We start from the raw sequence: 25,357 nt of genomic DNA on the forward strand, positions 1-25,357 counted from the left end.
GTGTGGGGTTGTTGTAACCCAGCACTTTGCCTTGTTGAAGCTCATACCATTGTCCTCAGACCATCAATCCAGCCTGTCCAGGTTTCTCAGCAGAGCTTTCTGCCCTGCAGCAGGTCAGTGCTCCCACCCAGCTGGGTGTCTACTGCAAACTGACCGTGCACTCCATTTAGTGCATTACTGGTAAACACAAAGGTACCATTAAGTACCTCAGTCCTTTCCCCTCATCCTTTTTTACTGCTTCCCCCCAGATCCCATAAAGGCTGGAAATCCTCCTTAGACCCTCTTTTGTTACTGGTGTGCTCATAGAGGCATTTCTTTTCCTTTACAGCACTCTGGCCCCTGGCTGGCAGTGTGTTTTGGCCTGGGCAGCTGTGCAGAGCTTGGAGAGTCCATGCCTTTCTGCTGGGCAGATCCCACTGCTCCCTGGTGGAGCTGCCAGGGCTTCAGCACCCACCCTGCTGTGCCATGCCCTGGTTTTACTCCCCAAGGGGCTGCTTCTATTCATGTTGAAGGTTTGGCTGCTATTGCTCCTGGCCCCATCAGCTGCGGGCTCCTGCTGGCTCTCTTCCCCTAAGCTTCCCCTAGTTTGGGAATACCCCACTGTGGGAGCTCTGCCACAGATCATGCTGGCACCAGAGCCACTCGCCTTAGCAATTAATGCCTAATGAGTTCATTATCCTATTTAACATTTCATAGATAATTTGCAATTACTTAAAAATAAACATGTATATTCAAGGTCTGGCTTCATGGGGAGAAAAAAAAGTAAGTGCTGAAATATATACATATTGATAGGGTAGGTAATTGCTTAGAACAGGAAAAATCCCTTCCTCTGCTCCCACACATAACCTAAATATATAAATAGGTAGGTAGATACATGCACATATATACAGACACATATATATGTACGTATTTTAAATCACTTGACGCCTTTCTTTAAAGGGCAGTACCAAGATAGCTTTTCCTGCTGCAAGGAAATGGTGTATTCAAAAGAGGTCACTCTCACCTGTTTACAGAAACAGTGAGAGCTAACTAGCTGGTAAAGCTCTAGGTGTTTTCACTTGAGTATTTTTGTCATTTTCCCTCACAGGTACATAGGGAAATGCAGAATATAAAAAGTAAAACTGGGATTTATTTGCATGTGTTTTGTTTGACGAGTCCATTGGAAAGGATGGATCCTGCTTATGGGGAGGGCTGCATTAGAAATGAATTCAAGTATTTTTGAAGTATCTCTAGATCACTTACAAGGCATTGCCTGTGCTGCTCTCCTTGTCCACTGCTGCTTTCATTCCTGGTGTGTTGGTGTTTCTGTTGCTGGCCTCCTCTGCCTCGAGAGCCACGATCTCCACAGCACACGGGACACCTCTGATAACAATATCTCTGGTAGATGTCACATGCCAAGCAAAGAGATTTCTATTTAGCATACAGCACCTGAAATGAATATATGTTCTGCCTCCACTTGACAATATCCTTTAGATTACGGTTTCTTGGCTTCTTTAATGTGGTATAATGCTAGACGAGACTTGTGAATCAGAAACTGTTATACGATATTTGTGTCCAAATCAAAAACAATATTCACCTTAGATGAAATTCCGGTCCCCTACAGAAGCCAAGAAAATTCTGCCTTCGACTTTGCTGTGACCAGAATTTCAATCAGAGTCATTACACAGAAAAACAATTGAATAGCTTTGGTGGTTATCATTTCAGTCAGAATCTCCTGCATTTTTATTAAATTAGTACCCAATAACAATAGCTTCTGAGAGTGTTAGAGGACAAAAGAAGAACAAAGAAGGAAAGGAAAGCTTGAGAGGTAAATACTCTTCTTTGAGAGGCACATGCTTGTCTTTAACAATGGATGGGTACACCCTGTCTGTGGGGACCTCAAGAGGAACAAATAATTAGTCTGCTATAATCTGTATAAAAGCAAAAATTAATGGTAGCCTTGGGGGTTACATATGTCTGGGTAATTTTTGATAGTGAGAATTTATTGGAAATACACTCTGGAACCTGCCCAGGAATAGATTAGCCCATTATAGAGACAGACAAAAGCATCCTTATCCTTCTGCTCTAGCAGTGGATCACAGCTTACAGTCTGTGGAATTCTATTTTTGTGCAGCTGGAATGAAAAAGACCACATGCCTATGGTGAATGGTCATGGCAACACAGAGCAGTAAATCCAGAGAAAGGGATCATATTTGAAAAGCAGTTTTGAATGCTTTGTTCTCAAGGGAGAGCAGTATCAAAATTACAGCTTTGTCCTATCGCTTGAGACAGTTCTGCTGGGCTAATGCAGGAAGTGGAGCAAAGTTCACATGTCATGAAAAGATACTTAAGGTGTGAGTTTTGAGTATTTGTAGGAACCAGGAAAAAAAGTATACATTGAACTCGCATGTTGAGTTTGCAATTATAGGCCCAAACACTTAGCAACAGCATAAATCTCTATTTTTACTAAATGAACTCAATAAAGCCACAAAAGAAGGGCATGAGATCAGTCTAGTTTCAGATACAGTACTTCTGGTTTTTTTCATTACTACTTTAACTATTATAGGCTAGGTTAACCCTTATTTATTGTATTTTCTATTTGTATTCATGTTTTTTAAGAAGAAGATGACAAACCCTGCTCTCTGACATCAGCGTGTTACTAAAAGGAGTTTTGCAGTAGGAAGTAGAACACAAAGAGCTTTGGTTGAGAGCATCTTGCAAGGCAAAATTCACAAAGCAGGTAAGAACTGGGCTATCCTCATTTTTATCCTTCAACTTTCCCCATAATTCTGTGCAGAGAAGGAAGGGAATTCAACCCTTGCTTCAGCCCAAGGAAATTCTGAAAGTTTCCTGTCCAAAAAAAAAACAGTGAACATTTATCTATCTAAAAAAAGTCATAAGAAAAATAAAAATTCAGAATATCAATTCTTCTAGTAAGTAAGGGAACTTGGGGAGACAATTAGCATTAAGAAGTATTTAAAAAACCCACCACCATTTGTGCTTTTCTAAATTACTCAGCTCTCACACTGGTGGCTAAGGGTAAGAGAACTTAACAACACCAGAAATCAGGTTTTTCTTCCTAGTTCTGGTTACATTTACAATTGAAATATAGATTTATTTGACAAGACTGAGCTAAAACCTTTCAGGTTTTTTGTAATGTATTTGAGTTAGAAATGCAGGAATGTTGTATCATCTTACAGTTAGAGTATAAAATCATGGGAAGAAGAGAACATTTAAACGAGATTTATCCCCTGTGGAGGGCTTTGTATGGAAATTAGAAGATGATCAAATCTCTGAATGGCAATTTAATAGCTAATTTAAAAGCCTCTCTCGCTGAAATTATCAAGAAACCACAAGATACACAGTTATATATTGCACAATGCATATTATGGCATAGGCATACACTAGTGAAAAAAGGACTCAGAAAAAACAGTTTGAGTTTCATATTAATTTAAATATATAAGATTACATAAAATGTCAGGTGCATTTAATCATTTTTAACACAGAAATTAGCACAAAAGCAACCCATTGTTCTGGCTTTAGGCAGATTCCACCTAACTCAATACACCACTCTGGGAAGTAATTCCTCTTTCAGCACCCTGTCTGCTAAATTCACCTGCGAATAAATGAGTGTTGCACTGCAGACAGAGGCTTGGCAAATTTATCCAATTTGGAACTGAAATTTCTCAACCTTCACCTCCATCTCTTTAATATTGAGGGCTGTGGCTTTAATACCTCCAGTAATCTCAAATGCAGCATGAGCTGAGCCCTAATCACTTAAAAAAGTGTCAGGCCACCTGTAGATCGGCATGAACACTGGTGCCTCACATTAGGCTCACACTGCCTCTTACCTTTCTTTTGTCTCTACTATTACCTTTAGAAGTTGTTTTTTTCTTTTCTTTTATTTTACTTCCTTTAATAATAATGTTCCTTGTGCAGAGAGGTCAAGAAAAATCAGAACTATTACACTGATTGCACCAAGCACAATAGAATTAAGTAGCACCCCATTAAAATCTTGCAGGAAGAGTACATTTCCAGGAGCTCTCCGCTACATTACAAAAGTAATTTCCTATTATTTATTAAATAATCGCTGGCCATTTCTACACCACTTCCTCTTGGTTTAAAGGTGTGATCATGAAAATGGGGAGGTGTTTTTGATAGCACAGCTGCCAGGGAGAATGGATTTTTTTTTATGGGTGATGATGCATAGTTTCTCTTTATCTTCTGGTCAGGTGGATGAGCCATGAAGGGATTTATCCCTTCACTGAAATTCTCAGAGTGAGCTTTAAAGTCCTGTGTCATTCTCTCTCCCAACAACTGTCCCTGTCATTTAGGAAGCTATGAAAGATGTATTTTCTTTTGAAAGATGCATTTTCTTTTCCTGATTAGAAAAAAAAAGAGGGAAAAACAAACCAAAAAACTACTAAAGACTCAGCTTTATTTCTTTTCCAACTATTTAGTGTAAAACAGACATAGTTTTCCCCACAGGGAAAGCTTCTGACTGATATGTTGAGTCAAGACAGCATCCAACTCTTCCAGCTGCCACAGCATTGCAGAAGTGCAGGTCCATCTGCCAAAAGCCAGGAGGTTACTGTGGCTGCTTCCAAAAAGCATAGGAGCGACGTTTGCTGATTAATTCAGTCCAGAGGCTTCTGAGATGACTTCATTGAAAATTACTGGCTTACATTTGTGCACTGACCCTCTGCTGCTGTGGGCTGGCAGTGAATGTTCCAGAAACACCTCGGAGCAGCCACTGGGTCAGGGACACGTGAACATCAGCGAGAGCGGCTGGGATTTCTCCCCGGTGGGCAGGAGAGACAGGGATGAGTCTCATTCAGGACAAGAAAAAGCACATTCCACATGAGGCACTGCAGGTCCTAGCCAGCCAGGACCAGGGATATTTCTTTCAGGATGGCCTGGAAACAATAATCTGTTCAAAACACCTCAGGGCAGCTATATGACCATTCACAGGAATCTCTTATCCCCTTCAGCATAAGTCTCAAAAAAAACCCCAGTACATCAAACCAAACTCTTCTGTATCTTCATACTCTAAGCTAAAATTACTCGGGATCAGAATACTCAGAATCAGATTCATCTCCTAGGCTAAACTGCTGAACAGTTAATCACCAATCCTGCCAGGTTTGGATGGAAATTCAGCAATTTACTTAAACAAGAAAAAAGTGTGGAAGTTGTATTTGCTTCCAGAAAGAGGAAAAGAATTTTTAATTAAAAAAAAAAAAAAAAAGGAAATCAGAATTTTAGTGACTACAAAAGTAAAAATTCAAAAGAAGGACCAAAAATAATTTCCCTCTAAATTTCACAAAGCTTTTAAAATTAAAAACAGCATTCAAGCAGCATGCAGTAACTACCTAATTGTGGTGACCTGTCATTAAGAAACACAGAAGAATAATAAATGTCTGTATTTTCCTCTTAAAAAAACATATATCTCACTGGTTTAGGGGGCAATTTCTCAATTGCAGTTAAAATCTAAAATTATCAGTTTGATCAATGGTCTAGGTAGATGAAAAATCTGGTCGACCCATTAAATAAGAAAGTTAATAAGAAGGGAGAACCATCTCACAGTTCATGAAATAGTACAGCAAAGTACAATTTTTCAAGTCCTAGTAATTATGTTGGCTATCGCACCATTACTGATATAATGTGAAGCTAATAAGCCAAGTAATTAGAATGCACTAGGTCAGAGTTTTCACCTTAATATGTGAAGGGTAAATGAGAATGAGGCCTTCTAATATTTAGCATATGGCTAAAAAGGTACAAAAGTAATAGAAGTGAAATGTTAACTTTTTAGCTGGAAAATGTTCATCAAGTCGAAGGTTGCTTATATTGACTTCCATGCTGGGCCTAATGAAGGTGGTTATGGAGATTTAATTGTGTTACAGATGCACCAGAGAGGTCTGGCTGAGTTTCTCCTCTCTGAATGGCTTGCTGCATCCTGCTGCTACTGCCCAGGTTCTCAGTGTCTGGATTGCCTTTCTCACTCACAAGCCACTTACACACTGAACACAGCGCTACAGAAGACTGCCTAACACAAAAGACCCAAATTAGGCCACACCTCAGATAACAGAAACATGATACTCCTGAAAAGCATGAGGAACATACTTCCTCCCCTGATGTTTCAGTCCACAGCATTGCCAGCCCCAATACTTTTATTTTATGTTCAGGTGACTCAGGTGTTTTTGAAAGAAAGCTGAGTACAGACCCCTCAGAGTCCACACAGAAAACAGTGGGATGCTCTTCTGAGCACCAAGGTCATTCACTCTCAGTAGTTTACCAGCACAAAATGCATGAGTACCTTTCTCCTCAGCCACAAATACAGGAAACAGTGGGCATGCAGTTTCAAAATATGCTTTGCTTTCAGTTCTTCAGGAAACAAGAGTGTCAAATTCCAAACAAATATGTAAAATGTAGAGGTTAAAAAGCACAGGTTAAGAAGGTGGGAAGTGGTCTTGATTTTGCAGTGGTAATTATGCAAGATAACCTATCCTACAGCACCACATTTTACATCGACAGTGCTAAAGGACAAAATTAAGCCATTTATTGCATGTGTTATAGGACATGATGTTGAGTCATGTTTGACTGTGACACCTTGGGCTGCCAAATGTGATGAAAGAGAAAGTGCCATGTGATGGAGAGTTGAAACCTTTGCTTGACTCTGCTTTGCAGGGAAGCCTCTCTTTTTGATCCCCTTTTGTCAGTATCAAAGGAAAATGTAGATCAGGAAATCAGTCTGCAGCAAATATATGGAAAGGTTCAAGGAGTGAATGAAAGAAGTCAGTGGGAGAAGTCATTTGATGTCTTATGGCAAAGCTGCACAAAAATAATACTGCCTGACAGAAGATTCTGAATTAAGAAGGTTTCTCTTAAGCCTGCACATTGTTTAAGTACAGCCTGCTGTTGTAAGCAATATACAATGCTGGGAATATTAAGGAATGAACATTCCCCTTGAGGGGTAGGTGTGTAAAGTCCTGAAAAATCACTTCAGAAACTGAAAAACAAAATTAAACTGATGGGACAGTGCTTACAGCACACTTGAAAGAGCACACTGAAAATGTAGGTGCTGCCACAGATACAATAAGGGTCTCTGTCTGAGGACTTGGCCCTGATGAGAATGGGAGTGAAAGTTTGTCTTCACCCCACACCCTTCTTACCAATAGTGGGGCATGAAGAGCCAGTATAACAATGGGCTTATCCTTGGCAAGGAAACAACTTTAACAAATGTCCTTCTGGTCTAGCCATAAGAGAAATTATATTCTGGATGGCAACTGGGACCTTTACAGCAAACTAATAATAATAGAAGAGTTAAATTAACTGTTTCATCTTGTCCAAGGAACTGGTACAAAACAACTACATCAGTAACTGCAAGGCAAATATTTTTACTGAGTATCAAACAATGAAAACACTATTCTAACCTTGATAAGTTTCATAGACTGAAATTCTCTTATTCAGATTTTAGGTAAATAAACTACATCAGGCAGAATCTCATGGAAAAGGAATAGGACCTTGACATCGATCTTTCTCACACTGCTTTTTTATGGCTAATACGCAGAGCGCATTTAGGGAATAAAGCCTGACTTCCACAGCCTTTATTACATGGAATTTCTGGAAGCAGGAGTGGCTGCTAGAGGATTTGAGAATTCACTGTTTTCCAAACACCAGAGGAAGACACCTTAAAGAAAAGGTGCAGTGTTATGGCAGCAGCACCAGCATCCTTCCTCCCCGCTGTTCTGCTCACAGTCTGCCCAAGGGAAGTTTGCTGAGCAGCACTTGCAGCAGGCAGGAGGACAGAATAGTGCACACACAGAGATTTGGAGGTTGGGCAATAGTGGTGGAGCCCTGGGTCTTCCACACCAGTGGTCTGCAAGGGGAATGTGCCATGTCCCCCCAAAAAATCCTTGGTGACCTTGTCCAGGAGCCACTTGATCCTTCTTTGCTTCTACTTGTTTAGATCCTGCTAAATAAAATGTCAATGAAGTGCATATAAATGAGCATAAAAGTGACTTATCATTGCCAGACTATGCTCTCAAATTATACTTCCTCGATAATTGCTTGACTGACGCAGTTCAGCATATATCTTTCATATCCGTACTAATTAATGAATTGGCACCTCAAGAGATTCAAAAATATGCCTTTTCCTTCCCTGGAAATGATGTGTAAGACTCCAGAGTATTTCCATGTAACATTCCATCTAATATTTATATTTCATTAAAATACACTTTTTACTCTGGTAGCCATCCTTTAACTCCCACAGGTCTTGACAGCGTTCACAAAAGGGCCTGAATAATTCACAGCTCATTTAGGCAGCAATGTCACCGTTGTTGTTTCTCTTGCATGCCCTGTTCACCAGAGCCTGGACTTCTCAGGTTCACTCCTTCCCAGGCACAAGCTTTGCAACTCTTCAGTGAGCAGCACTTAGCCTGGCAGAAAGAGGTTATGGGAAACTCAGGGAGGAATTTTCTTTTTTTGCTAATTGTTTCAGGAGGTAGCAGAGGGACTTGAGTTTTTGAATGATGGAGATCAACGAGCTTCTCTCTTCCTATTGCTTCTCGAAAGAATTTTGTGATAAGATGCTCAGGCATCCATTTTCTACTCCTTTTTTTTTTTTTTTTTTTCAATCAGTGAGATGCTTCAAGCTGATAAAGGACTGAAAAGTGTTCAGATTTCATCTATTCATCCACTCCTTTTCCTCCTGCTAGCCCATGACCCATGTAAGGGAGAAAAGTGATGCAGAATATGATACTGAAGCTGGTTAAAAACTTGCCCTTCTAGCCCAGAGTAAAGTTAATTTTCATCAAATTACAAGTCTCTGTCACAGATGCAGGTGTGAATGTCACCAGAAGACATGCATTGTCAGTTTTTATTTCATCATGCACTGAAATCAGAAGGCAATTATTCATGTTTAATATCTGCACTTTAAATAGCTTTAAAGATGTTGAAGTAAGTGTCCATTTAAATAAAAAAGGGGAAATAAAGTTTAAAATTCCAGCAGGTTTCAGGGGATGAGGGGAAATATCACTTCAATAAAGACCTGCCATAAAATGGAAAAGTAATTTTTTGTTTTAAATCTCTTCAGGTTTTCAGCAGAGCTCACCTCTGCTTGGTTCTTTCACAGAATTATGATCAGTGCCTAAACCACAGTGAAGATTGCTGCCTAAATCAAAGAGATATGTGTTGTTTTAAAACAGTAAATGATCACCAGTGCCCAGTTTTAATTTCCAAGAAGGAGATGGGCAATTTATAATTGCAAAAAGCAAAATGACTAAGTAGCTCTCCTTTATTTTGTGCTGTGTGAGGAAACGTAGTGTTTTTAAAAATTAGAACATTTCAGGTCTAATGAAACAAAAATCAGAGCTATTAAAATTGTTTTGGGGGTACTTTTATTTTGGGGGAATGATGTGTTGGAGGGGTTTTAAGTGAGTTTGACAGGTTTCTTTTCTGAAAGAATGTAGCAGGAATGGAGCTCTAGAGGAGCATGAGCTCACTGCCCTGTGGTTGAAGTCACACTTTTTTGATGCTTCTCTGAACCCCTCAAGACTCCCAAATCAGAGCACAAATCTCCTAGGGCAAGCTTTCCTGCAGGAAGTTCATTTTTCAAGTCCTAAGGGAAACTGAGAACAGAAGCTGCAGTAAAAAGCTGTCTGAGGCATTACCAACATTGCTTCTGGGATGTTGTGGTCTCCAGCTCCAGCCAGGGTGTGCTTGCTGTTGGGAGCAGGGACTTGGCCACCCTTTGCAGAGCTGCCACTTTGCTCTGGGACCTGGATCAGTGGTCAGGGCACTAAATGGGTCAGGATGGAGCTGGCTCCTGCCCTCTTCTGGAAATCACTAAATGTTCCTGCACTAAGAAATGTCAAAACCTTCTACAGTTAATTGAGAAAAGTCCCATTCCTAGCACTAATTTTTATTTAAAATGTTATTGCCACAGCTCAGATAAAAGATAGAAGCTTGATACATGCAGGCCGTAAACCCCTGACAGCGGATCATCAGCCGAGCTTTAACCACAGCTTTCAAAATGACAGGTGGGGAGAGGCTTAAAAAACTTGACCTGTCTTAAGCACATCAGCAAGTGCCACCAGATGCAGATTAATAAATACCCTTTGCTGTGAGCAGATGCAGAGGGGCTGTTCAAGTCGAAGAAGTTGCCATATGGCATAGCCAGTGCACCTGTGGTGCTGCAAGGAATGATGGATCGTGTGCTCTAGCAGTTAAATGGTGTCATCTGTTATGTGCATGGCAGTGGGAGAGACCAGCATGTAAGCCTGGGAACACATCTCCTCCAGAGGTTTTAAATAATACAGCCAGGTTTGGAAAATCCTGCCAAGGAGCCGAGCCCTGGCTGAGAATGATGCAGAGCTGAGTGGTGGGCTCAGGGCAGTGAGGAGGGGGATCAACGTGGAGCTCCGACGTGTCCCTCCCAGGCTGGGGTGGGACTGGCAGGAGCAGATGGTGCCAATGTCTGTGGTGTGGGTGAAGGAGTGACCATTTCCATCCTGGTGAAATACTCTCTGGAATATTTCAGGGCTGGGGTCAGTTTTATTATTTCAGCCGTATTATTATAAGGGGCCCCAAATTCCATCAGAGAGCTGAAGGACAGAAAAGACTGTCATATCTAGATTCAGCAGGAGAGGGGGGACCTTGCCTCTGCCTGGGCTGATCTCCAGCCCAGAGTGTCAGGTGGGTACCTCAGCTGGAAGATGTGTCTTGGAGTGTGTGTGCTAAATAATCCCACTGCTGAGATTGCTGAGAGGCCTTGATCTATTCCTGCTGGAGAGCTGTTCTTTGGTGCAGGAATTTCTGGGAGCAGTCCTCACTGCCTGACTGGGAAGCTGATCACCAAAAATGAAATTACTGGTTTTAGCTGTGAGATGTCAAAATGTATAAGTAAGTCAATTGCTGTGGATCAACAGATAAATGGACACTACTTTAAAAAAAAACCCCAAAACAAGACACAAACCTGCACTAATGACTGCATTTTAATAGCTCACTACTGTATTTTTGGCTTAGACCACACAAGATATGTGAAACACCCCAGTACCATGTATTCAAATTCTGTTTCCTGATAAAAGCACAGATTTTCAGTGATTTTATGCATGCAGAATGCTCTTTCCTGAATAAGCTGTTTTATAGCATGAGTAAGAGCAAGTAGCAGAATTTGTCTCTGTTTGATTTTCCTTGGCCAGAATACACAAGAGAAACAAATGGAAAACAACACAGAGCAAAAGATCTTTAAAATAGATCCTACTTGGTATGGAGAACATTCACGTGAAATTACAGAGAGGCAGAAACTGAATGAGCAGTGTTGTCAGGTAGAATGATTCCATAATTGAGGAAAAATGTGAGTGAAATCAGTACAAAGTAAAGGTTCAGCAAACAGAGAAAACAGGCAAGAGCATCACAGATGGGTGACAGCAAGCTGGGCCTCAGGGCTTCAGATGATCTGAGCAGGGGAGAGGGCATGTCCTGAGTGTCAGGAGACATTTCCTGCTCTGGGGTCTGTGCAGCTGAGGATGTTTATTGATAGCTGCCAAAGTACAGCACAAAATAAACCCATGTGAGGAAAGGTTCCTGGGTGACTTTGTATCTCTGTAAAGTCCTAAGAAACAGCGCCCAGTCACACTCAGGGAGGCAAGCACAGGTTTCTGGGGCAGCAAGGCCCTGCCCACACACAAATGCACTAAGCAGCAGCAGGGAATCATCATGAATCACAAAAAAAGGTACAGCAGACACAAAAAAAAAGGTACAGAAGACCCAGTTTCCCACTTATGGGAAGCAGCAACTTCTTTGGAAATGGCTAAGGATACACAAACAAAAAACCCCTAGAGATACGGCTGATCCCACTGGGATGCATTAATCAACAGGGTAGGAAGCCAGGAAAGTTTTGAGAGGGAAAATGGATTTTCCAGCTTCTCTTTGATGCATGGGCAGAGGAATAAGTGAGCAGGGGCTTTTTGGCAGGTTATTTCCATGCCTCTGCTCCCCTGCCTGACCTCTGTGGAGGCTGGGGAGTGGGAGGGTTTGTGGATGTGGTTGGAATGACATCAGAGAGGGCAGAGGCCATCCAGGTGTGCACAGCATGTGTGCATATGGAACCACACTGGCATTCCCAGGCCCACAGCTCAGCCAGAGGTTGTGTCTTTAGCAGGAATAAATGGGTGACAACAGTGAGCGACTAAAGACTTCACCCTCATTCTCTGCCTCCACAGTTCTGACTTGATAATTGTCTCCTTTTTACATGGTCTGAAGGCTCCTTCTCCTTGGAGATTGCAGACTTTGGACTCTTAGTCACAGCCATTAGAAGATGGATTTGTCTTCCAGTCACTGATAAGAGCAAATACTTCCTTTTAATTGAAAAACACATTGTCAACTGATCATTTTCTAGGCAAACATCAAGAAAAGGGTTGGTACAAGTCACCCTGAGGGCTGTAATTGCCTGAGGCATTTCGTTTGTGTTCTCCTCCCACTTCTCCAGATTTTCTTCTCTCCTTTTGTGTTGTGGAAGACCCAAAAATACAGCAGGGGAAACTGAGCAACCCTTGGTTTTCATGGCAAAGCTACTCAACAGAGGTGCTGTCAAATCACAAAAGGAAAAGTAGGGCATATTCCCCTTCATCTTTTATAGTTATAAGCTGAATTATGAATAAGAATGATCAGTAAAACAACTGTGATTTTTGAATCAGTCCTAACAGTAATAGGATTTATTTTTCTCCTTTCATGTGGGTGAATTTTTACTCTGATAACCTTATAAGCATGAGACTTTAAGCTTGCTCCTGTTTCTTGCTCACTTTGCTGAGGGAGGAGGGGTGCAGAGAGGAGTGGACTGGAGCAGGGGCTTGTGCTAGTCTTCAAAAACACCTTCTCATTTCACAGCAGCTCTTTGAGGCATCCAAAAGATGTCCTGCACAAAGTCAGGATGCAATTAAAACCCTGTGAAGCTCTTTTTGTGAGATCTCACCCATCTCAGATTAGACAATAACTAAAATGCTCACCTGGGAGATTCACATCGAAGTTTCCTTTTAGAAGCAAAATGGGGACTTGAATAGAGTGGGGATGATTCCCAGGAGCCCTGAAAACACTGAACCATCAATTATCCTTTCTCTTTTCTGATCAGAAACTTTGTTTCATATCCAAGAAAAGCCATCCTTCAAAATTGATGTGTGTGTGCCCAGAAGAATTTCTGGTGGTAAAGAATTAATATTTTTGGAAAAACACCCAGTCACTTGTGCACATGCTGAATGATGTGGCTGTTTTCTGATCAGGACAAGCATTTGTCACAAGGGTTTGTGTTTGTGGTGCACAGGCCAACATTTTCTCTTTATTATCCATTCTCTTACTGATTTTGCCTTATTCTGTTTTAGAGTGGAGAAAAAAAAAACAACAGAAGAAAGCGGAGATGTGCTAAATTTCTGCATTTTAGATTACTCCAAGTAATGTTTGATCTAAACAGCTATTTTATTTATAATCTATTTATTTGATTTATTTTATTATTTATTTATTTATTATTATTTATTTTGAGTATGCCAGGTAAAGGGGTAATATTTCCAAAATTTTTTTAAGCCTTAAGAGATTTTTTCATGGATTATTTCATTCAGAATATTCTGTTTAATTATCAGAAAATTTGAGATGCCTTGAATAGTTACTTCTTCAGCAAATATTAGTTCTTCTCTTCAGCATGGAGATTTAGCCAGTATTCATCCAGACTCATGTTCTCATCCCTAAGAGTAAGAAATGTACTATTCATTAATTTATTGGTGCCTAAAAGCAGTGTTATCTGCATTTAAGAATTAAATACAGATCATTTATTGTTAACTAATAAAAGATAAGTTATTTTAGAAATGGAACTTTAGCGATACATGCCAAATGTCAAAGGATTTGTCTAATATAAGTGTTGAAACTATGCAAGTTAAAACAGTTGGCTTTTTAACAAAATAAGATTTTAGCTACAGGAATTGTAATTTCTTAATACTGACAACTTTGAAACTTTTCCTTGTGGAAACTTTGTGGGAAGATTTTCAGGGAGTGCTGTGTAGTAAAAACAGCAGTGTTTTTAATATCACCCTAAAGTTCTTTCTCTCTTGGAGAGACCAAACCTCAGTAATATTTCCTTTTGTTTTCTCCTCAACTTTCCAAGCTTTACATTGGCAGCAGTGACAACCTTCTCCATGTTGCCACTCAGAGATCTGCAGCTCCAGTGCCACCACTCACAGATCGATGTATTCACCAGCAGCACCGGGGCCTTGCAAACCAAAGCAGGAGCAAATACACCCCACAGGGGAAATATTTTCCAATGGGCATTGCAAACCAGTTGGGAAGGATCCCGTGGCAGTAGGTTTGGTGGCCCATCACCTACCTCTGGGACACAACTTCACACACACAGTCTCTCCCTGGGTCCCCATTCGGCCCCAGCTGTCACACACTTGCACATTTTTGCTGGAAGGACAGTAACCAAACGGAACATTTTCTCTACAAACACTGGTAACTGCCAGCTGCCTTTCAGATTTCAACTCTTTAAACTTGCAGGTGCTTACTTGGTGTAGGTGCTGAAACAAAGGGCTGGAAAGAGCACCAGGAGGAAGCAGAAGCACCTCCAAGTGTGCGAGCTTTGGGCAGGCTCTGCTGACAAGCCTCCGGAAAGTCTCACCTGAGCAGAGCTGCCAAACTCGAGCTGTGCCAGCTACTCAAGCTGCTGACACATGAATGTCCTCAAATTCCTATAATCCCACCCTTGATGAGTCCAGCTTTGGATGAAGATTGTTGTGAGGAATTGTAGTAATCAGGTATATAAAATAAGATATATTGAACAGCAGAGGGGCAGTAGCATGCACATTTGTAAGTGTGCACAGAAATTTGGGGCTTTTAGTGTGACTCAAATAGTTTGGCACCAGGGTCAAGAAACAAGAGCTGAGAGTACCAAAAGCCACCTAATGGCTTCAGTATTCAAGGCTGTGATTTTTAAGCCACTCTGCTCAGGATCATTAAAGAACAAAAGTGAATTTATTCATGCCATTCTATCTTGCATAGTCTATCACTTTCATATTTAAACAGTGACTTCCATATATGCGTTTGTGTTTACTAGGAAGAGAGGTGACTTGCAGAAACCTGATAGTATTTTTTATTATTAGGGCTTCTTGAAGTTTAAGCTTCTAAATCATATGCAAAAAATATTCAAATAATACTATCAAAGGCTCCGTCTTTTGGAGATTCACTTCATAAATATGCACTTTGATGGAGGAAATGCAGACCCTTTTATGCAGTATGAATGTCATCAAGGAGATATTCTCATGCTAATTATTACAGACAATTCATGGCTGAACAGCTCTCAGATAATGTAAGAAATGGCAGGGGCTTATTTCCACGTTCTTCCATTCTTCTCCTAACGCTCCCGTTAACCACTTTTTCACTATCTCTGCTATTTCATTTGCAACATGCCATCCCTGGGAAGAGAGAGTTTGTAGTCTGGAAATAGTTGTTGGGGATGGTGCCAGTGGCCCAGAGCAGGGCCAGAGCAGGGAGGACCTGCCCAGACCCACCCTGGGCTGAAGCCCCACTTCAGCCCAGCCCAGGCTGCTCTGCCCCTCCCCAGCTGCCCTGGGGGAGCTCAGGGCTCCCTGCCAGAGCCCCGTGTGTGCTGCTGCCTTGCGAGGGACAGCTGTGTCCTGTGCCTGCCCTGCACTCAGCCCAGGTGACAACAGAGCCATCCAGCTCACCCTGTGATGGTCCCACCGTAAGCAGCAGCGTAGGAGCACGGAATATCCCTCCGGTTTTGGTATGAGATGGACACAAGGAATGCATGATGAAATCGGAGCATTCGGTTGTGACGACCCAGCTTATTTTCATGACCTTCCCTACTGGCATCTCTACACCATTAATGAGATAACATCCCAGCAGCTTGCAGAGAACCTGGGAAAACCATCAGGCCCTTGCTGAAAGCTGAATTTTACATTTGTAGCAGTAGTTGTGAGCATATCGGCCTGGAAGAGATGGAGGAAATAAACAAGTGAGGGAAAAACAGCTTAAGGCAGAACAAGTTTAATATGTTTTTTTCCTTTTACACTGGAGTGAAGGGAGAGAAGTGTGTGCCAAATTTGAAGCTGACTGCCCACGGCCATTACTTATGTAAGTAAGTTTGGCTTGCCAGCCCAGTGCACAAGGCTGACTGACCTTGGCAGCCGTATGTCAGAATTATTCTCCTGCAAATCCAGTGCTCTCTGGCAGTTTCTGCAGTGCTCTGAACGCAGGCAGGCTGGTCAGCTTCCAGAGAACCTACCTCCTATTTTTCTCCCTTTCTTTCAAGAAGCAAGGGGAAACTTATTCTGGAGTCTGGGGGTTTTTTTAAGACACACAGTATTCCTCCCCTGTTAAAGCAGAGAGGAATCTTTTGGTTTGCTGCCCTGGGCAGTAGTGGAGCTGGGTAGCCTATAGAAAATGATGTGGGAGCCTGTAGAAAATAGGAAAGCAAGTGTTTGAAGTGAAGTGTTTGAAGGTTGTAAAGGGGAAATAACTGAGGCTGACCATCCTGACAAGGCTGTGTTGTTTGCATTTCCTCTAGGTAGGTGCAGACTCTACTGTCTGTGCCATTTTCCTGTCAGTACAGAATCCAGAGAGGACTCAAGGGCGAGAGCTAAAATGTGCATAAGTGTGAACCAGATAATGTCAGGTTTCCAGGTCAGGGAACTTGCACAAAATTAAAAGAGGGGCGAGGGTGGGGAGGAAGTCCCCTTTTATCTGCAGAAGAGCATCTGCAGTAACTGGCAGCTGAAACAGGGATTAATTATAGCAGCACCACATGGAATGATGCTGAGATCTGTCAGGATTTTACCACCGGGTATGAAGCACAACCAAGCTGGTAGAATCCCACTTTTTGGATCAGATCACAGTTGGGTTTCTTTTGGGAAACCTGCATCCTAGGACACAGGTGTCTCCCATAGCCCATACAAATGATCTGGTTTGCTGCACGTGTGCAAAGATAAGAGCCACACAGATGTGCTCCAGATTTCTTTTTTTAAGGGGATGAATCACAAATCAGAAAATAAGCAGGGTAACCTAAAAATCTCAGGTGGAGATTTGTCAGATTGATTTCCAAAGATTCTTACAAGAGACCTTGGAAAGGTGCATGAGACAGCATTGGGGTGGCTGTGTCCCAGCACTTAGCACGGCAATGCCAGGTGAACCTTTCCCTCCTGACACCCCGAGGCAGCTGGCTGCCACCTCACCCTGGGCCAGCAGCCTCCTTGGTCAGGGCTTTCAGCTCTTCCTGCAAACAAACCCCATTTCCCACTCATCCCTTTTAGCCTGAGTGCAGATCACTTTCAGGTAAAGCAGTAGTTAAGTCTGGGTCTAAGGCACTGATACTCAGTAGTACTCTGTTACTGTTTGGGTCTGGGTTATGCTTTGTGCATCCAAATAAAAAGTGAAGTTCATGTGAGTTTTCCCAATCTTGCTCTTTCCATCTGCTGCCAGGGTCCTTGAGGATGGTATGACCAAGTCACACAAAACAGAAAGTCGGGGTACAAGGGGATTGGGGATGTGTATATAAAATTTTAAATAGCCTCCCTGTTTAAAGGGAAGGAAAACTTCCTGATGTTCAGATTTATGTGATTGCGGGTCTACTCCGGGCATGAACAAGATTTTTTTTTATTTAAAACAGGTCAATTTAATTTAAATGGGGATAAATTCTTTCTTTTCAGAAAAGATGTATTTCAACCACCCATCTTTCTACGTCCAGTAGTGGCTCAAGCATCTAATTCTGTAGGGATAAATTTTTAATTTGAAGTGTGATCCTGCTATCATTGCAAGTTCATCCATTCCTTAGGCATCTTGGATGTACTCCTGAGAAGGATCAGACCTGCCTTTTGTAAACTAATCTGACAGGCTGTTAGTCTGACATACCACTGTTGTGGGGTATAGCCAGGATTTTCCAAACACAAGCACCCCATAACCAAAGTGGTACCATCAGTCCTCGCGTCACTTTTAAGCCTTTCAGAAGAAGAAGACCTTTCAGTCTTCTTTGTCATAAGAAAACCTTTAAAACAGACCACTCCTGAGACATAAATCAGACTTACCTGGTTTGCTACTCATACAAATATTCAGGGTTAGGGTTTGGTTTCATTTTTTGCTTTCTTCTGCTGGTGGGCTCTGATTTTGCTTTTTCACCCAGCTGTAGTGTAATTTCTAGGAGAAGAAGGCAACACAGGACAGTAAAGGAGAATTTTAGGTCCGTGCCCTTCCATACTCTGATCCTTGTCAGCAGGTCCCCAGGGAGAGATTTTCCAGCAGCTCCCTGGAGAAGAAGGAGATTGCTGAGACCTCCCAGCAGAATTAGGGCTGCAGGGCTTGACCTCGCTATCACAGCAGAAGCAGCTAAGGGAGAGCAAATGTACTTGCTCAAAATCAGAAATAATTCTCTGCATTTGTGTGACAGTCATAAGGGGGTGCCACACGAGAGGGTGATACAACCTTCTTTTTAAACTAAAACTTTTTAATTTTCCTTTAAAAAAAAGAACTGTGCTTTTCATTCAGCATTCTATAAGCTTCTACCTCTTTTGTATCTTAATAAAGAAAGCAAAGTCGAGCTGAAGTTTTTAATATATTAAATCAGAAACCTAGACTGGAATGAAAGATAAGAATCCAATAACACCAAAAAGACACACAGAATAGAATCGGTTATAAAAGATTTATGCACCAGGATTAGGAGGTTAAAAAGGCAAAAACTTTAATGTTCACTCATGCAAGAATGTCAAGTCACTGGTCTAAATAAGGAATTTGACAGTAGTAAGATTTTAAAAGTGGGTATTTTCAGGTAGTGTTATCTGCTGTAATAAATAGAGGTCATAAAACTTTGATCTAAGTATATTCCTCGGACATTCGTGGCTAAGGTGGTCACTATCTGAACTTTGAAAATGTGTTTTATAACCTGTTTTAATAAACAGCTATTAATATAAGGCATATTTATATGCCTTGGTAAGGCTTCCTAGGCTTGCTTTTCCTTATCTGTATCTCTGCAGTTCCTCGTGTAATGGCAGACGGTGCCAGTCTTCTGAAGGATTTGCTGCAGGGATAAACCTCATTTACTTTCCACCTAGGGTGAAAAGCATGCAATTGCCCTGAAAATCCGACGAGGGAGGAATTTCTGAGTGCTGATGAAGCACACCTGTCCCTGAGTTACTTGGGATGGAACTTTTCATTCAAGGTAGCACATGGGATACGTCAGGAAAGCAGTTATTTAACTCGCCAGAAAATGAAGTCTTCTCCCTGCTGGCATACTTTTACATTTATTTTGAACACTGAAGAGCTGAGCAACATCCAGCCTAGCTTTAGATAGGTCAAAAATAGTACCGAGGATCCTGCCCTTCCAACTAAATCTAGTTGCTGAATCAGAAGGTTGCAGATGAGACTAAAAACCACCCTAGTGCGAGCAGGGCATGACAGGTCCATTAGACCACTGCTTAAAATCCCTCGTTACCGCTCCTAAAAATGTCGGGTCAGGCTATAAATCTAAAGGGAACGACTATATCATTTCCACTCAAGCCTCTCGGACAAATGTCTGAAGCTTGGTGGTCTCTCTTCAGAAGAAGGTGGTAGGGAGCAGCCGGAGCTGCAGCGGTGCCGTGCATCACTCCTGCTGCTCAGCCCTGCCCGCTGCCACCGCCTGCCACAGGGACAGCGCACTCACAGCCACGGGAAAGGGACCAGGGCGACAGCCAAGCACTTCTGGGAGGGAAGCGCCCGCGGCTCAACCTTTCTGGTCCGTCTGACAAATTAGCCCGGCGCCGCTTTTGCGTGGGGCCGCAGTGACATCTCACGGCTGCGGGCCAGCACTGCACCGGCCCGGGCCAGCGGGGCCGCCTCCGCCGCGCCCGCCCTCCGCATCCTTCCCTTACTCACACGACGGTAATCTTTTGGAAGAGCCTCCCGCAGTCCCAAGGGCTCCCTTCTGAGAGCGGTGACACGGTGCTTGTCACCCCGGGAGCGGTGCAGCATCCCACCCGCATCCCATCGCATCCCATCGCATCCCATCGCATCCCATCGCATCCCACCGCATCCCACCGCATCCCACCCGCATCCCAGCCGCATCCTACCCGCATCCCATCGCATCCCATCGCATCCCATCGCATCCCATCGCATCCCATCGCATCCCACCGCATCCCACCGCATCCCACCCGCATCCCAGCCGCATCCCAGCCGCATCCCAGCCGCAGCATCTCCGGCTGCCAGGCGCACCCCCCGCCCTGGCCTTTAGCATTTCTCCAGCCCCAAGACCTGTTTACTGCTCGAACTACACAGGAGCAGCATTTCTCCTCGCCAGCAGCAGGAGGGAGGCAGGAGGGCTGTACCACGGCACTGACAGGGCTCTAACTAAGATGCTCCTCACTGGCACGTACGGAGAGTTAAGAGAAAGAGAGGCAAAAATAGTGATTTCTGTTTGAAAAATGTTCAAAGCTCAAGGTTTTTTACAAAAGCTCGGGAAACTCTTCCGAGAGTACAAGCTGGTTAGTCATTAAATTGGTAGTTTATTTCTTTCTGAGAGAGAGAGAAGAGAGGGGGGAGCGCCCGGGGAACACGTAGGAGTTGAAAGAGCACTCGTGTTATTCACCATGCAGCCAGGAGCAGAAAATAGAGAGGCAATTAGAAGGTCAGAACCAATAATAACGCACTGGAAACCTGCAGAAGCTGTAGAGGCTGTGTTTGTTCTCCTGGTATTTTTACTTCGAACCATCATTAAAGCTGTGTGACACCACCACAATTCTCACACCACAATTATTTGCATGCAAATTCGACATCTTCAATAGGAAGACAGATTATATCTTCGTTAATTTGGCCCACAGTAAATTGTCACAATTTCCTTAAGAAAACACTGCTTTTCATGAGGAAATTATTGAGTGCCAACTGAGGGGGTTTTTTTCAAGAATTTACAGACAAGCAGACAGAATCATGCTTTTATTATTTACTTCCACAGTATAATCAGCTTTTCATTGAAGATGACAGCTTTCAGCCAAGAAAGTCCAATGTTTTTTGGTTTTTTTTCCTCAGGGAAACAAGGAGGCAAAAAATGTTGAGCCTTTTGGGGGCTGAAGAAAAGCTGTTGGTTTTGCTCTTCCCCCTGTGCATGTGCATGAATGTAGTGAGATGTGTGTACCCCAAGCATGCACACAGGGAGCTGTGGCCTCACTGAGAGCAAAACCCTGAGCACTGTTACAAAGCAGGCCTAAAGCAATGACCAGAAAAGACCCTTCAGGATTTGAAATGGAAACACAGAATGGATGGAAGCAGAAGTCTGGGAAGTCTGTGCTTTGCTTAGGTTTGGAGCTGAGGTTTACAGCTCAGGATCATGGTTAAACACATAGTTGTGATGAATTGTTCAAGGACAGGTTCCTAAACCAGCCTTTCCTTACAAATATTGCCCTGCAACAAAATGTGTCACTTTCCAAGAGCTGAAATGATAAAGCTTTTGCTTTCCCTTCCTTTCATTACTTTTCCCATGTGCTAATTATAAAGTGACTTTTCTTGATGCACCTGGGAAGTGAGTGCCCCTTTCACAATACTTACACCTCACAGCTCTTCTCTACCCGCTCAAAAATCAGAAATCTCTGTTTCTCATGCCTGGACCTTCCATAGGACACCCAAATTTTAAGCCCCTCTGGACTGGGTCCTAAGTTGGAAGCCTCTGGCTTTTTGTCTGAGGCCATGGGAAGTGTTGGTGTCAGTGAGAATCAGCTGCTGGGAGCCTCTGCTTGTTATCTCCCACCTCTCTCCAGATCCTTTGTGTTCTTTTTTATCAAACCAGACAGGAAGGCATCGATCTCACATGTACACTTTAAGTGGAAGATGGAAAAATGTTAATGTTTCTTTGTCTTCATGTTTGAAAATGGAACCTTTTAAAGAAATGAGTCCTCACCAAGAAGAGAAATATTTTTCTTAACTGCATAGCAACAAGCTATATCTGCAATTATTTATATCGAGTATGAAATTCCCTCAGTGCTTCATTTATTCAAAGCTATATTTTTACTTGGTTTTGTTTTCACAGATGGCTAAGCTAAGATGCTGTCTTGGGCTTAAATATCTACACAAACTTTGGCAGTCCCCACCAACAAACAAAAATAAATGAAAAAAAAAGAAAAGCAAAGCAGAAAAATTGCAGTTCAACATGCAAAGCCCTCCAAAGAGCACAGCAATATTTTTAACTAATTTAAAACTGTGATTATCTACGGAGGAATTTAATGTAATTGTGTCATTGCAACATGGTATTAAAACAGCCTCTATGGGAACCACTGGTTGTCAAATGAAAATTATGAGTGGAATTTTTTTATTTCCTTTTTATAACTCCTTCACAAAAGGCACAGGTTTCTAATTTGATTCTAGCACTTGTTCTGAGTATTTTGCTCAAGGAAAGTTTACTAATACTCAGGAAAAGCAAGTTGAGTACTTGCAACCAAAATGTAGATGCTCAACCAACAGTGAGATTCAATTCCAATGTTTCTCTCATCCTCTTCCAGGGTGCAAAGGTGTGGTTTGCTTTTGGTTTTGGTTTTGTTTCTTTTGCTTTCTTTTGCCTAGCTCCAAAAAGCAGTGCCTGTGGGGATGTGCTGCCCTCACACGGGAGTGCTGTGTGGGCACATGTTCCCACCTCCATCTTCACCAGGATACAACTGCCTTCATGTGGCCCAAGTTAGAGCCCACTCATTTCTCACTGCATTTGCTCTTTACTATGTTTAAAAGTAACTGCTATTGCCAGGCATTTCCAAATAGTGATCTTGGTTTTGATGTCCCTCTGCATTTGAGGACCATAATTTATTCAACCTTCTTCCCTCCAGAACAAGTATCACCCTCCTTTGTCAACAGCCCTCCCTTGCTTCAGCTGCAATGTTTTCCCCTTCTGCTTTTTTACCCTGTGTGGGGTACTTGGATGTTGGACACTGTTTCAGCTGCCTACAGACACCCTTTTTCTCAGGCAAACCCAGCTGCCTACCAATGCACAGTGTTGTTTAGGAGCAGTGAATAAATAGGACAGGTTTGCCCCACTCCAGGGACCCACAGAGATTTCAGAGCAGTAGTACAGGGTCATTTACTGCTTCTATAGGGCACCTAGATATGGAGGAGGTGTGTTTCATCACACGAGAGGCTCCTTCTTCATCTGGTCCTGTCACCAGCCTTCATTTTTAATGCAACATATTTGAGCCCTGGAAAATATTCATCTCCCTTGACATGAACAAGCAGAGTCTCCTGATGTATCAAGCATGTGACAGACACTTCCTGTGGGGTGTGGGTCACTTTGACTTGGCTGCCTAAAAATGCTGAGAAACTTGCTATTCCCCTCTCTGTCTCAGTTTCCTGAGCAATAATATTGGATTGGAGCTCCTTAAAATCTGCCAAAGGTGTGAAGATGACTTCTGTGGACCAATTCAAAGCCGTGTTCACTATTTAAAGTAAAAGATTGGGGATGCTTTAACTTCCATGAAGGTCTCACAAATGAGTTTCCATCCTGTCTAACACAACCTCTGTGCCAGTGCTGTAGCACTCATCAGTCAGCACGAGTGGCTGCCACAATCAGAAACAATTACTCACTCTATTGCAGCTCCAAACACAGAGAATAATGAATACTTTTCACCAGCTTTCTGCCACTTTATGTTTTCATATCAACCAGTCAATCAGACTGTATAAAACAGCATGTGTCTGTTCATTAGGAGGAGAAAAAGTTGATTGGTACCAGAAGATGACTGCAGAGTGATTTAATTGTAGCCCTTTGGCACATCTGTGTTAGATATATTAGGCACTTAGACACTCCACTCTGACAGCAACAATGGGAATTATATTGGAATAATATGATTTTTTGAGCTGAACTTACACATACACACACACAAACCAAACCCAAACCAACCCTTTTGATCTCTGTGATTAAGTATTCCAGGTAATTTCCCATCATCAGTTAGTCTTTCTTCTAAATCAGACTGAAAGTTGTTGACTCCCCTCTGCAGCTCAAGCTAGCTGATCTACAAATAAGGAATATGTTCTTACAAAGAGAGTGTTCTATTGATTGGCGAGATGTATTGTCACCATTTCATTACACTTGTCATTATACACTCCTCTCCTGCCAGAATTTGTTATTCATTGCCAAGTTAGAGACTTGCAAAGTTTGCAAAGACATCTCTGCCCAGTCTGTGGCTGGAGGGATGTTGTCTCCTGTCAGAAGCAAGGTACAGATGAGGAAAATTAATGGCAGTGAGCCCTTGTTTTACTGCTAAAGCCTTCCATCTGAGAGACACCCTGGAGTTTCTGAACTCCTTCTCAGAGCATTTTCACCATACCTGGCTTCTGGGAAGTGTGAAAGGATAGCCATGAGAGGAAAGTTTTCTAGCAAGATAAATCACGGACTGTCGTTTATTAAGGAATTATCGTCAACAGTCACTTATTCAAACAGAAAAGAAAGGCAAGTACTGCTGGGCAAGAATGATTAATGATCTTCTTGGTGGCATTTTAGCTATTCAAGTCCCAGAGACAGCCCACCTGGGAAGCAGCTGCAGAGTGGCTGATCTGCAAAGGGCAGAAGCTCCGGGCTTTGCTCTGGAGGTGCCTCAGCACCGAGCAGTGCAGCTGTGGTACCCTGCAGCTCAGCCTTCAGCCAGCATTGCTTCTTGCCAGGAAGCTTCAGCATGGCCCCTAAATTTGGCTGCTTCCATGCTGCTCCTTTCACCATCCTCTGCACCTTACAGAAGGCTTCTGAATCCCTAGGGTCTCTGCTGAAATGCAGCTCTCCTGACAGATGGGGGCATCTCAGTTGTCGTTTTAAGGAGAAATTGCACATTCCTCTAATGCCAAAAGTCAAACAAAGATAATATGTCACTTGCTGTATTTTAAAAATATAAATTTATATTCCAGTTTCAGGATTATTGAAACTTCCTGATGAGCATCCACATTTTGCCTTATTAGAAAAGTTCAAAGCCAGACCAAAATGTGGAGCTGGAAACACTCAGCAAAGCCCAGGAGATTTGTCCAGCCACTCTCTCCCTAAGAACCAGGCGCAGTCCTGGTCCCAGAGCAGAGGGCAGCTCATTCCACCTGCCCAGGTGCTGCATGGAGAGCCCTGCCCCATCCTTGCTGCAGCATTCTCCTCTGTGAGCAGAGGGCTCAGGGAGCATAAACCCTGGGGGAATATGAAGTGCTACAAGCCTTAGAGCAAGAGCACAGGTACAACGTGACCAAGGCTGCCCTGGGAAGCCAAGTGGCTGCCTGCCACCCCCAGAACAGGCTGTCTGTGAACATTGAGCCATCCCTGTTAAGGAGCCAGCAAGCTTTCAAATCCTGTCCTAACAATCCCAAAAGTATCATTATGGGAAAAGCATTGCTGAGTCTCTTTTATTGTTTCCGT

At 42.6% G+C, this 25,357-nt stretch overlaps 1 protein-coding gene across 1 annotated transcript in view; it reads left to right on the forward strand.

The window, feature by feature from the left end:
- The window catches only part of LOC111931945 (uncharacterized), a 193,271-nt gene that overhangs the window by 18,375 nt on the left and 149,539 nt on the right, over window positions 1-25,357 (forward strand). The window contains exon 2 of the mRNA XM_086897293.1: window positions 2,599-2,719. The gene's annotated coding sequence lies outside the window, so the exon portion shown is untranslated. The remainder of the gene's footprint in view (window positions 1-2,598; window positions 2,720-25,357) is intronic.

Source organism: Cyanistes caeruleus, chromosome 7, assembly GCF_971803275.1.
Source record: "Cyanistes caeruleus chromosome 7, bCyaCae1.hap1.1, whole genome shotgun sequence".
Lineage (NCBI taxonomy): Eukaryota > Metazoa > Chordata > Aves > Passeriformes > Paridae > Cyanistes > Cyanistes caeruleus.